General features: G+C 39.8%; 1 protein-coding gene across 1 annotated transcript in view; it reads left to right on the top strand.

The window, feature by feature from the left end:
- LOC149240377 (phosphoglucan, water dikinase, chloroplastic-like) overlaps positions 1-12,776 on the top strand; it is a 246,842-nt gene that overhangs the window by 21,680 nt on the left and 212,386 nt on the right. The window lies entirely within an intron of this gene.

Genomic DNA, 12,776 nt, shown 5'->3' with positions numbered 1-12,776 from the left:
CAATGCACAACACATATTATTATTTATACTTTCCAAAGTTAACATGATCAAACATGATGTTTGTGAGCTTGGAATCATGAAATTGGCATCTTTTCTTGGGTTTCTTCAATTTGCAACCTTCTGTATATATCTGTTTAATCTCCTATGCAGAAGATGCTTGGTCTTACATATTTTGGGAGCTGTTACTTTTAAATGGTGGATCTTGTAGGGGCCCTTAGGTCTTTGAGATTGATCACCTCATTTTCTAGAGTCTAGACTATATCAGCCACTGCAGTCATCAAGTGCCTGGCAAATACTGCAGTTACAGATTGAGATAATGGCATATCTGAGGCGGAGCTTTCTTGCATGGTTGACCATGTGGCCACCTGGGCTTAATGTTTGCCTCCTTCATTGTAGAAGGGTAACTACCATTCTTCATACCCAGCTCAGACTTCATGGGTATTTGTACATCACCGGTTTTCTTTCTTTCCCAAGAGACTTAGTTGGCCTTGGATGCTAGGAAGGTCACTGCAAGTTCCTGACACCATTACAGGTTTTCACAACTGGGCCCTCTCAGACCAAGTCACTCTCCAAAGGACATTATCAGGTGTAGAATTGGTGCTCTCACAATAATTGATTGAAATTCTAACACCTTTGTTACAGACATTGGATAGGATTTTGACATGACTTTGTTGGCTTCCATTATAGATTTGTGTCTCTTGGCTTCCCTTATAGATTTTTGTCTCTACTACAGTACCTAGGGTTTGGGGATGCTCTGGGCACTCCCTTATTGGTGTTATTTCATGACATACTTTCTAGTTCCTTTGACCTACTTTGGTCATTCATGGAGATAAATATAATTTATTTCTTTATTTAACATATAATGTCTGAAAATGTTTATTTGTCAGCATTGATCTGTCTAGAATGCTCTGAAAATTTGTGAAGATTTACTTACGCGATGATATGTAGATTGGAGTACTTGATGTGTTGTGGTTACTGTAGTACTTGACACTAGTTATTTATATATTATTTTAAGAATAGATTATCTGTTTGCCTCCAGTTCGTTTGTATTGGTTGAAAATTTAAATACACATTGGTGAATGATCCCCTCCCTTGTAAATAGAGCATACAACGAATGAATCAAGTAATGGGTCTAGTTTTCTTAAATGCTTGTTTTGGTAGACGTATGTAATTATTCATATAGGTTAGCATGCTATGCAGCCCTACTCAAGCACCAAGAGAATGCAACAATTAACTTATGCATTGTTTCTGTAGAGGACAAATTTCCTATGGTATCCTGAATACCCAATTCCATAGGTTACAACATGTACTTTTTCCTCTCTCAACACATGAGAATAGCTCACTTCATTCTTATCCATCTGATGTCAAGCACAGGATGCCTCTTTTGGTGCCAAGGAAACCGTTACTCCAGCACAATGACATGGAATCTTTAACCGATTAGGGACAGCGGAATTCTTACTCCTTTATTGTCTAAGGCAAGCAACCATGGTGTCCTTGACACCCAATGCATATATCTCATACATATATTGCTCTTATGTCATAATGGTTTAGATATCAAAATCAAGCTATCAATGTGTAGCATGAATCCACCATGACTATCCAGGTCGTCATTGCATTTCAGGCTCAATTACCATTCTAGGGACTTGTATATCTACTGATTGTGATGTCATTCACACATCACATAAACATTTGCCGCAACACAGCACTAGTTGAAAAACAAACATGCCACTTCAATTAATATATCTTCTCATATCTATCAATCATCATAAGAAAAAGCAATATAAATCATCTTCTGCATACCATCAAAGATATGCTAAGGTAATCTTTATCTTATGTTGCATGAGTTTCGAGAAAATGGGAGCATTGGGAGTAGGGATACAAAGTATCTGGTACAGATAGAAGTTTCACCTATGAAGTAGGTTGGAAATGCGATAATATATATTAATATATGAAAAAAATGAAGAAAAAAATTAATATATTATAAAAATATCAATATAAGCCATGAAATTATATATATATAAATATAATATAAGGTCCAGTAGTGTATAATGTAAATCAAAATAGTAAATATATTGTAATTCATTATTTCAGTAGGCGAGCCATGTAAGTTAAATCCCTGAAGAATGCCATTAGGCTTGGGATATCAATGCAAGTAAGAAAGATGAGCAACATGGTTGATAAGAATTCAAATTTTAGGATTAGAAGTCAACTATCTATCTGGCTACAAATCTTTTTAATAATGCAAATAATCACAAATCCCATTTATAAAAGATAAGTAACTTGATAAGTTTAATCACAACCTTTCACTAAAACGGCAAAGAATATTCCTTTTTATTAAAAATATTGAACATACACCTAATATTTGTAATTAAAAAAACTCTAAAGTTTGGTATCCTCTTTCCCATTTAGACATCCCTATGAGCATAACTACTAGCACAACTATATAAATTAAATGGCCGGTGAAGAATGCTAGGCATCAAAACACCTATCTCATATATATCTCAAGTTACCAAAATTTAAAAAATCATAAAAATTAATTAAATTATAATTTTTTTTTTTTATTATTAATTATAAAAAAATGAATATATAAATTAAGCATATATATACATTTAAAAAAATGTAATAAAATTTTTATTCAAGGATATTCATCCCCACTTTATCATGGTTTTGTTATAATACTATGGGTGATCACTATAGGTCACAAATACCACATGCCCAAAAAACCATAACCTAGTGTTCATAATACATGTGCAAATGACATTTTTTCAATTAACCAATTTAATTAAAAGAGCAAAAATTAATTATTTTAAGTATTTTTGAGATAAATCTCAAACTTTGCAAAAAGGGCATAAGTGCTTTTGAGATAAATCTCAATTGTTGATTTGTGAATACTACAAAAAATATTCTAAAATATTTAGTGCATGTTAAATCCCTACTATCCACCTAATAATTATTGATAATTAAATTAATTTTTGGGAGTCTTATTCCATATTAGACACACTTATGGACATAATTAAAATAAAAATTTACACACACACACACACACACACACACACACACACATATATATATATATATTAAAAACAACATCTAATAGATTCTTAGCTATGGAGACTTGCTACTATTTATCATGGAAAATTTAAATCTATAAATAGGTTTGTTAAAATATTATGGGACAATACCATGGTCTATAAATACCACATGCCCAAAAAACCATAGCTTATTTCATACTGTACTTATTCATATCATATATATTTTTTAATTGATCAAAAGAGCAAAAAAGACGCGATTATTTTGGAAATAAATTTCAACCTTTAATTTGCGAATATTTATGAAAATATTCTAAAATATTTCATAGAGGTTAAATCTTTACTATTTACTTAAATATTACTGAAAATATTCCACCGAGTTAAATCTTTACTATTCACTTAAATATTACTGAAAAAATATTCCACCGAGTTAATTCCCTACCATCCACTTAATAATTATTGATAATTAAATTAAAATTTTTTAGAAACCCATTGTATACCATACCTATACAATACAATATTATATAAAAGTTATGGACAAATTGTAAGGTTGGAAATGTAAACATATTAAATATGATAAATTAAGGAAATTTAAAAATATAAAAAGCAATAAACATTATAGAGCATTATAGAACGCATATAGTACGTGAACATTATTTAACATTAGGAAGAGGGAATTCTGTGTTCGGGAGAGCTGCTGCACAACGACATTCCATTAACAATTTTGACGATCATTTTAAAATCCAAACTTTATGGAGCAGGGATTTCCAAGAATGCACAATAGGAGAACCTAGCAACATATACTAGACCCCATTCAATTTTATTAGGAGATTAGACTTGGGAGAAGTTGTTTGTTTTGTAGTTAAGTTACACATGGGGGCCACCCTCACTAGGGAATTACACACTCCCTAGTTCGATTTGCATGGAGGGGGTTAACTTTTGCATGATGATGGTTAAGTGAGGGCCCACGATGGAGGACGAAATGGAGGGAAAAGTTCTCCACGAAATCTATATAAGGAAGGAAACTCTCTTCATCTCATTCATCATTGGAGTATACCGATTTCTCTTTGGTTGCTCGAGTTGCTTAGTCGAGTCACTGGCTATTTAGCACGAGTTCTTCAGGCGGAGAGCTCATCCTTTCTTCGGGGCACTTTGAGTGCCACCATAGGAAGGTTTTCTTCATTTCTTCAGGAGTAGGATCACATTGTGATTTCCAGCAGTAGCATTCACTTCCAGATGGTGTGTATTTCTGGAGGACATAGTGGAGAGGAGGTCAAGCTTGTTGGTGATGCTTAGCAGTGGAGTTTGGATGTGAGATTTTCCGGAGAGGAGGAGGATTGTCAACATTTGGGAGAGTTTGGGAGCTGATTGAGCTTCTTGCTGGGCAGTGTGACTTTCGCACTACCTGGGCTAGCGTAGAGGCAATATTGGGAGCTGACTTGGTGGGTAGAGTATCAGTCTTGGAGGTTGAGCTTTGTCGTGGAGGTTAGAGCCTAGAGGAGATATTTAGAATGGTGTTTGTTGTGAAACTTTCTGAATCTTTACAAACAGAAAGCCTACATTTCCTACTTGTTATTTCATTCAACAAGTTATTTAATTAGATAAACAATGATGTAAACACTACTGCAGACTACAGTGACATAGAGATCATAAACTAAAACAATAGATGAGACAAACACACAAGGGACACTGTTATTTTGGACAACGCGTCCCCAGAAAAACCCAATGCGGGAAAACCGGTGCAACATATAGAGGGTTTGTATATTAAGCAAGTAAAATCTGAGTAAAACAGGTTGCCTCTCACATTGGCAAACCTTTAAGAGAAATCACGACAACAAAAATACATACAAGGGTTTACCTCGTTCTCCAAGTCACTACTAATTCACTTAGTGCTTGACTCTGACAAACAATGTGAAATCCCAATGCACGTCACTGCTTGGGCCAGTGTCTTGACTCTAGGAGATTGCGCCACCCCTTCTGTTGGATCAATTTGCTGGAGGAAGACTGTTGTTCAGCCCTCTTGGTTCAGAACCTCGCTTCTCTGGCAAAATATTGGACTTCTAATGAATACTTTGCACTGCCACTGCAAGAGACCCTCCTGGCCTGCGTCAACACTACGTGAGCCCCTTCCTGGGCTGCGTAGGCCTTTGTGCTGCCTCTCTGATGCTACTGCTGCCTTTCTAAACTCCTTTCCGATCCAAATATCTGCTTTTGCCCCTCTCACTTCAACTCAGATCACAGGTTCGATTTTCTCAGCAAACCACGCCCTTGAAAAATCGAACTGATTTGATCACTTGGTGTATCTCCAACTGACCCTCAAGCCTTCTCTTATACTTTTCCCGTTGATGAATCAATAGTCGAGATTAATTCCCTAATCAATGACTAAGATTAAAATAGACTTGATCCTCGTCTCTTAGAAGCTTCTTACCCATATTTTTATTAATACCCATTAATATTTTTATTTTCCTAAGTTTAGACTTAGGAACCCCATTAAAAATATTAACTATTTTAATAACTTACAAATCGGGTGGAATTTCACCAAACGATTTCTGGGTCTTGGAGATCTCATGTATTCTAGCCCCTCCACAAAATTTCGGAGCTAGAGCACATTCGATGCTACCCAAAATCAACACTCCCTCTTAGCGAGGAATGTGCTCTAGCAATACTTCCCAATAGAAGCATCACACTGATCCATGGCATCGGTCCTCTGTGCTGCTGATGCTTGGCCTGCTGCCCTTCATCCACTGCACTGCTGCATCCTGTACTGTTGCCCATGACACTGCCACTGTCACTACTACATCTGTACTGCAACTCCCTCTCAATATGCTGCATCATGCTGCCCATAGCACTGCCACTGCTAATTGTTGCACTGCAACTTAGTTGCTAAGAAGTAAGCAACTAAAAAGCTTCCCAAAGTTTGACATACTGGTTAGTCTGGATACCCTGTGATGCTGAAGCTACCTTTGCTGCTAATCTGGCTGACCCTTTGATGCTACTGCACTGCTGTTGTATCTGCTTTGTGCCTCCCACATTGCTCAACATTCTACTGCGCTGCTTTAGACTTTGGCACTCTAGCTCTGCCACTATCACTCCATCGTCCCTCGCATCAGCTGACTCCCGTCATTATACTACTGTCGTTAAGGGTTCCCGTAGCCGTATGTGATCCAAGAGTTTGGTCACCTCAGGGATCTTGCCCTAGTGTAGTTCTCCCGACTACTACTCTATGTCGCCCCACCTCTTCTCCAGAGGTGCATGAGCACTCATGGCGCAATCCTCGTCATTGTCCTCCTTGTTAGCTTTCCCTGGAGCAACCTTTGAGTCAGACTTCTCTTCCTTGCCCTTCGTCTTAGGGCACTGAGTGGCGAAATTTCCTAGTTCCCCACATCTGAAGCATCTAACTTTGGTTATGTCTTTCTTTTTCCTCTTCTGCTGCCATGGCTGTCCCGCTGATGCGAGAGCTGCATCCTCCTCTTCCTCCTTCTTGACTCCGACTCCTTTGTCGGTATTTCCTCCCTTGGTTAACCGCCTGATTTCTTCCCGTCGAAGAGCTGCGCACATCTACTCCCAGCTGGGGAGAGAAGCCCTGCCCAAGATGATCTGGAAAAAGGTCTCCCAGTCTTCAGTGACTGCATTCATGGGAGTCTTGACCATGAACTTAGGATCTGATGTAGACCCCACGGAAGTGAGCTGGTTTTGAATCCTTTGCAACCTGAGAAGGAAGGGATCGATTTCTTCTCCCTTCTGCATTTGATACTGTCTTAGTTGGTTCTCAAGCAACATCTTCCGTTGGACGGAAGTTCCCTCATACAAGGTGGTCAAGGCCTCCCACATCTCCCTTGTTGTTTCCTTTTCAGCAATATGTGGGACCACATGATCCTTGACCCTGTCCAAGATCATGCACTTCGCCTTTGCTTGAGCCTCCTCGTATTTCTTGAGAGGATCAACATCGACTGGTACAACCACCACTTTCAAGGCATAATCCTTGATGTGATTCTTGTCCAAGATTGCCAGGATCCTGGCCTTCTAGATGACAAAGTTGGATGCTCCATCCAATCTCTCCTGATCCCTCAGTCCATTAACTGCCATCTCTACTCAAACAAGTAGAGAACAAGTTCTCTTCTCCCTCTCTCGCAATTGCCCTAGCAAGACTCAGTTCTGGATTTCTTTGGCACTAGAAATCTTCTAAGGAACAAGTTCCTTCTAGACTCCCTCTGAGTCTTGATTTCCTTCACAGAAATCCTTCTGCAAAATAATGTCGAATCACCCCTTCTCCAATCCTCCTTTGCTGCTGCTCAGCAACCCAGACCTAGACTTCTTTGGCAAGAAAACCGTTGAGGAAGTGACTCCCTCTACCTCGACTTCGTCTCCACAGACGCTGTTATGCAAAAACAACAACAACGTCCCACCAGCACCACAGATCGAATCTGCACTGTTCCTTCCGCCCCGACAACTGACTGATCTGAGCCTCTCAGGCTCTCCGTTGGCCCAGAGAGCTGATGCAGTCACTGCGTGAGCTCCTCTCGGTCACTGCGTCTCCTCCTGGCTTAGAAAGCTGACGCAGGCACTACGTGAGTCTTTGCGTCACCTTTTCTGCACTATGTCACCCTTCCTCTGTGTTCCTTGGCTCTGCAACAACGCTGTCACTTGGGACAACTGCGTCTCTGCAGCAGATTCGCTGGATCTCCCGGCTGATGGCTTCAGTATCCTATGATCTGCAATTACCATGTGAAAATTCATGAATCTTTACAAATAGAAATCCTATTGCAGCTACTGGTTTAACATCTCCTACTTCTTGTTTCATTCAACAAGTTATTTAATTAGATAAACAATGATGTAAACACTACTGCAGACTACATTGACATACAGATCATAAACTGAAATAATAGATGAGACAAACATACAAGGGACACCGTTATTTTTGGACAACACTTCCCCGAAAAAACCCAATGTGGGAAAACTGGTGCAACAGATAGAGGGTGTGTATTATTAAGCAAGTAGAATCTGAGGACAACAAGTTGCCTCTCACATTGGCTAACCTTTCAGAGAAATCACGACAGAAAGAAATACATACAAGGGTTTACCTTGTTCTCCAAGTCACAACTGATCCATTGAGTGCTTGACTCCGACAAACACTGTGAAATCCTAGCGTAGTCACTGCTTGGGCCAACGTCTTGCCTCTAGGAGATTACGTCACCCCTTCTGTTGGGTCGATTTGCTGGAGGAAGACTATTGTTCAGCCCTCCCGACTCAGAACCTTGCTTCTCAGGCAAAATCTCGGACTTCTGACAAATACTTTACACTGCCACTGCAAGAGACCCTCCTGGCTTGCGTCAGCACTGCGTGAGCCCCTTCCTGGGCTGCGTAGGCCTCTGCGCTACCTCTCTAATGCTACTGTTGCCTCTCTGCCATGTACTCTTTGGCTTGGAACTCCTTTCCGATCCAAATCTTTGCTTTTGCCCCTCCCACTACAACTCATATCACATGTTCGATTTTCTCAGCAAACCACGCCCTAGAAAAATCGAACTGATTTGATTACTTGGTGTATCTCCAACTAACCCTCAAGCCTCCTCTTATACTTTTCTTGTTGATGAATCAATGATTGAGATTAAGTCCCTAATCAACGGCTAAGATTAAAACAGACTTGATCCTCGTCTCTTAGAAGCTTCTCACCCATATTTTTATTAATACCCATTAATATTTTTATTTTCCTAAGTTTAGACTTAGGAACCCCATTAAAAATATTAATTATTTTAATAACTTACAAACCGGGTAGAATTTCACCAAATGGTTTTTGGGTCTTGGAGATTTTATGTATTCTAGCGCCTCCACAATTTTTTGGAGCTAGAGCTCCTCCAATGCTACCCAAAATCAACATTTGCTTCCCTTTTAGAGCTTGGAGGAGGACTTTGTGGCCATTCCTTGCACGCCATATTTTTGGAGCTGTTTGGAGGGTGTTGGCCATAGAGGAGGTCGAATCTGGGGGGTTGGATTCAGGCCAAACCCTTTTTGGGTTTTTGTGGGTTTTGGCCAAGGAGCTTGTGGCTGAAGTTTCATGATTTTGCACCAAAGGCGGGGTTTCTAGTAGTGCCTTGCCAGCCAATAGTTGTAGTTACTACGAGACAGCGCAAAGCATTAGAGGAGCAGTTACTTTCCAACATTGAGATTACTGTTTGACACTTGGGTTTTGTCAAGCTTGCACTTGAGGCAAGGCTAGGTGCATTTCCCACACTATTGTACTTGCTCCATTCCATTACTAAAATGGCTCAGTTGGTTCTCATTTTTCATGTGTACTTAGTATTTGCTGATTGGTTAATTTTTCTGTGTATGAGTCGTATTTTCTTTTGTATATCACTATTTGTTTATGTTTGGAACATTACAGTGGTATCAAAGCTTAGATTCTGGCTCAACCGTGGGGAAACTTTTCTATGAGTGAGGAGGACCGACAGAATATGGCTTATAGAAGACAGAATACGGCTTACAGAAGACAGAATACAACTTACAGAAGACAGAGGTACCGAAGCAGGGAAAGGGAGTTGGAGATTAATCTAGACACAGAGGATCGTGGGAAAGACTGTAGTAGCAGAATATATGGGTGAGCCCAAGAGCAGGGAAGAGATGGCCTTTGATAGCCTCTTGAAGGCTTTGAGTGATTTGGTGAAGGGGTAGAAGGAGATGCTGGACGAGATCAAAATGCAGAACCAGGAGCGAAGCACTCACTGGGAGTTCGTAGTTGGAGAGACTTCAGGGGCCTCTCAACAGTTCGATCACCTTTCACCCACCGCATAGTGGCCATCCTCGAGTGAGCCAACTCGAGCTACTTTACCCTCTTTTATACCTTTGGCACAGGGAGAGATTGGTGGAGGTGAGGATCCATCGTTGATGGGGGAGCATTTCCGAGAGTGGCAATCCATAGGGGCAGACTTCAAAGAGGCTCTAACTTTCAGAAACTTTTGCAAGCTCAAGCAGAATGAGAATGCAAAACTATGAGCTACATCGTTCTATTGGGAAAATACATTTCCCTACATATGATGGCACTTCCAAGTGCACAACACATGCTTGGGTAGAGAAGTTGAACACATACTTCCAGCTAAATTAGATGACAGAGGTAGAGACCATCAAGATGGCCACATTGCACCTGGAGGGGGAGACACACGATTGGTGGTTTCATGGTTTGTCCACTCTGGGGCATGCGATCTTGACCTCCTATGAGGACTTCACATGGAGAGTAGTGGAGTGCTTTGATCGGACGGATCCAGAGTCTCACTTTAGGGGGTTAACCCAACTTCGACAGATAGGGCATCCGAAGCATTATATCTCAAAGTTTTTGAGGGTCTCAGTCATGGTGCCTGATTTGTTAGATGCGAGGAGAGTGTACACATTTGTAGAGGGGTTGACAGAGCCATTGCGGGGAATGGTGAGGTCTTGCAAACCATCTACTCTTTTGGAGGCAGTATCTTGCACTTGGGATTTGTAGGGGGCCATCCCCAAGGCTCGAGCTCCATTTCCTCCACGCACTCCCTACCCTCAGAAGGGAAGTGACACTAGAGCACCCACGACGCAGAGAGTAGCCCAAGGGCGTGGTCAGTTGGATGACGTGACCAAGAGAGACCTTAGGAAGAGGAAGTTGTAGATAGATGTCTTTCAGATTAATCACATTATCATAATTAATCACCTTAATTCCCAATCGGACTCCATCAAGTTCACGATGCAGGTTGAAGAGAATGGGTGCCTTCCCTTCCTTGACATTCACCTTTCCAGGTTGGATGATGTGTTAGGTCCCTATAATACTAGTGATTCCCCCATTACTATTGTCGTTATATCCCTTATTGTTATTATTGTGCCCCTATTGTCTCCATATTGTTATTATTGTGTCTTTATATTATTATTGTTAGGTCGGCTTTGGTTATATTGTGACCCCTTAGACTCCTATATATAGAAAGGAGGTTTTGTCATTTGAAACATCTAAGAATTGTTCATTTGTGTAATGTAAAGGAAGTTGACCCTTCGAAGAGGCTTATTTCTAAGGCGTTGATCTATCTTTTCTATCTTTTTGTGAGCTGGTTTTGTAACATTAGGTATCAGAGGTTTGGATTCTAGGGTTTCCCTGCTCCAAACAGGTCTATGTGAAATTTTCGCTATAACTTTTTTTCGGCGACGTTTTAGAAGCTAAAAAAAACCATTTGAGACGAAATCTTACTGAACCTTGCCCCCGAATTTCAGATCTCGACTCGCTATATTTTCGGAGCTATAATCTGAGGAAGTTAGGGTTTTTGCAAAGCCCCGAATTACATTCCAAACAGGTGACCTTGGGAAAATCGTCATAACTTTCGCTCTGAGCATCAGATTGAAGTTTCGTAAGAAGTTACAAAAAGAGGACGGACTGTAGTTTTTTGGGTATCATTTTCAGAACCTAAGGTTGAAACAGTGACCCGTGACACGTCGTACAAGTTCGCTCTACTGAACCAGTCTATACTCAGGTCATTGTGGGATATTTGGCATAACTCTTCATTGGAGAATCCAATCTTGATCAGACTTGTGGGGTTAGAAAGATTACTTAGAGGGTTACCGCAGGAAGAAATTTCAGACCTTGGAGATCCAAAATTACAGAGATACATCAGATTCAATATTGAGCTTCTACAAAGTGAAAAAATGTGTGTAGTTTTTTCTAAATTTTTGCATAAGCTTGGTTTGAATATTTGAAGGAATTCAAAGGGCATAGTGAAGCATTATTGTTGGTAATTGATGCCCCGAAGAAAGAAAATGGAAACACCTAGTAAGCAACCTGAGAGCTCTAGCATGACTCATGAAGAAGAGGAAGAAATGTAACATGATAGATCAAAATTACGAGACCAAGTGCAACAAATTTCACTCACACAAAAAGTAATAGAAGCTAAGATGGATGGTTTAAAGAAAGACGTAGAAGCTAAAGATGAATGACGTGGAAGCTAAGATGGATGGTTTAAAGAAAGACGTAGAAGCTAAGATGAATGACGTGGAAGCTAAGATGGATGGCGTGGAAGCTAATATGGATGGCATGGAAGCTATGATGGATGATTTAAAGAAACACATAGAAGATTTGAAGACAGATAAGACAAAGTTTCTATAAGAAATGCTTACTAATGGCGAAAATGTAGTAAAGGAAACTTATGATGAGAACAAAAGTCTAAAATAAATGTTAATCATGATTTCATAGACTCTAATGTTGGATTGAAGAACCACCATGTTCCAAAGATCAATATGAGGAAGTTTGATGGCAAGGATCCCAGAACATGGATACTACAGATGGAACAATTTTTCGATTTCTATAATGTGCAAAACACAAAAGATACCATTGCAACTTTATATTTGGAACCAAATCAGTTTGTATGGTATCGATTGCTTTGCTCTTGTAAACAAATTGTCACTTGGGCTATATTTACAGATGAAATGATAGCACATTATGAGGATACAAAAAGCAACACTTTTTTTAGCCAATTGATAAATCTCAAACAAAAGGGTTCAATGATGGAGCACATTGAGGACTTACAAAAATTGAATATAAGGGTAAAAGATATTCCAGAGGAGCATAGGATTGATGTGTTCATAGGACTTTAAAAGATAACATCCAACATGAGGTTCGCCTTTGGGAACCAGATTCATTGGAGAAGGCATTCAGGTTGGCAAAAAAAATGGAAAGCAAAATTAATGCAACAAGGAAGTCTACCACTCACAATCATAAAGATGGAAGTGTTGCTGCCCCTAGCCATC

The sequence above is a fragment of the Pinus tabuliformis genome, chromosome 8 (assembly GCF_031772625.1).
Source record: "Pinus tabuliformis cultivar Carrire ecotype Pingquan chromosome 8, CPIR1, whole genome shotgun sequence".
NCBI classification, from domain to species: domain Eukaryota; kingdom Viridiplantae; phylum Streptophyta; class Pinopsida; order Pinales; family Pinaceae; genus Pinus; species Pinus tabuliformis.
The sequence above is the reverse complement of the archived record's forward strand: the minus strand, read 5'-3'. Positions and strand labels throughout refer to the sequence as shown.